Source organism: Enhydra lutris, unplaced genomic scaffold (assembly GCF_002288905.1).
Source record: "Enhydra lutris kenyoni isolate GAN:26980312 unplaced genomic scaffold, ASM228890v2 scaffoldscaffold2, whole genome shotgun sequence".
In the NCBI taxonomy this organism is placed as follows: domain Eukaryota; kingdom Metazoa; phylum Chordata; class Mammalia; order Carnivora; family Mustelidae; genus Enhydra; species Enhydra lutris.
The window spans coordinates 10,875,130-10,876,939 of record NW_019154086.1 but is presented as its reverse complement, the minus strand read 5'-3'; the positions used below and the strand labels follow the sequence as shown (position 1 = coordinate 10,876,939).

At 40.7% G+C, this 1,810-nt stretch overlaps 1 pseudogene; it reads left to right on the top strand.

Annotated features, from left to right (window-relative positions):
- Window positions 1–1,131: 1,131 nt before the first annotated feature.
- Window positions 1,132–1,538, top strand: LOC111151604 (annotated as a pseudogene).
- The last annotated feature ends 272 nt before the right edge of the window (window positions 1,539–1,810 follow it).

The window sequence follows — 1,810 nt, the reverse complement described above, 5'->3', positions numbered from 1 at the left end:
ATCAATGTGGTTCATTTAAATTGGTTTTATACTTTTGTTTCTATTTGATTTGCAGGTTTTTTGTTTCATTGTTACATAAATCTTGGACATTGTTACATAAGTCTTGGACATATTTTAAGTGTATTTTTTTAACAATCTTTTTTTTTTTCCTTCAAAAGAGATATAGAGGGGCACTTGGTGGCTCAGTCGGTTAAGCATTTACCTTTTGCTTAGGTCATGATCCTAGAGTCCCAGGCTCAAGCCCCATGCTGAGCTCCCTGCTCGGTGGGGAGTCTGCTTCTCCCTCTTCCTCTGCCCCTCCTCCCACTTGTGTGCTCTCTCTCTCTCACCCATTCCTCTCTCAAATAAATAAATAAAATCTTTAAAAAAGAGAAAGAGAGAGAGAGATACACGCTTTGATGGAATATAGGGTGCAGCTTTGCTAGGAACTGGCTTATCATTTCACTTCTTGTGCAGATCCACCTATAGGGTGGAACTGTCACTCTGGCCAGAGTGTGCCAGTAGCTATTTCCCATGGCAGTTATGGGGGCCATTACAAGTTGTGAAAGTAGTACTCTGCCCTATGTATCAATCTGTATGAACCTGGTTGAAATAGTTCTACCCTGAGGCAGGAATCCAACTCAGATGAATTAAGTTGAACTATGTGAAACTGTCAGTTTTGTAAGTCAAAAAAAGTCAAATATCAGCATATGCTTATCATGCAACCTAATATATGCTCAAGCTTCTTTTCCTTCAAGGACAGCCTGACCTAAATCAGTATGAATCCATCAAAATAAAGACCTCCTACTGGGCAACTAACCTTCTCTGATGTATTCCTGATATTCACCAGTGCCATTTATTCAAAGTAGAATTAAAAAGTAAAGGCTTTGAGGTGCCTGGGCGGCTCAGTCCATTAAGCATTTGCCTTCAGCTCAGGTCATGATCTCAGGAGCCTGGGATGGAGCCCCACATTGAGCCCCACATCAGGCTCCATGCTCAGCAGGGAGTCTGCTTCTCCCTCTGCCTTTGCTCATGCTCTCCATCTCTCTCTCAAATAAATAAATAAAATCTTAAAAAATAAATAAATAAAGGCTTCTTTGTCTCTTCCTCAGTGATGCCTGTGGAGGCAGCAGCCATTTTCTACTCAGCAACATGGCCACCCTCAGACCTCTCATGGAGCCCAAGATCACTAAAAAGAGGACCAAGAAGTTAACAGGAACCAGCCAGCCCGATATGTCAAAATTAGGCACAACTGGTGGAAACCCAGAGACACTGACAATAGGCTACACAGAAGATTCAAGGGCCAGATCTTGATGCCCAACATCGGTTAGAGGAGCAATAAGAAAACAAAGCACATGCTACCCAGTGGCTTCTTGAAGTTCATAGTCCACAACATCAAGGAGGTTGAAGTGCTCCTGATGTGCAACAAATCTTGCCATGCAGAGATTGCTCACAATGTCTCCTCCAAGAATCACAAAGCCACTGTGGAAACAGCAGTCCAGCTGGCCATCAGAGTCACAAATCCCAATGCCAGGCTGCACAGTGAAGAAAATGAATAGACAGAGAGCTTATGTGTCCATTGTATTTCTGTTAATAAAACCATAAAACTATATAAAAAGGCTTTTTTATATATAAAAACAATATAATAAAAAAACAGCTATTGAATACACTTTAATTCAATATCAAAAAGAAAGAAATCCAGAAGAATTATAAAATTATACATTAAAAATGGGACACTGGAGTTTTGAGAAAATGGTGGAATAGGAGGATCCTGAGCTCACCTTGTTTCACAGACACACAAAGATTAATGCTACATCTATGCAACTAACTC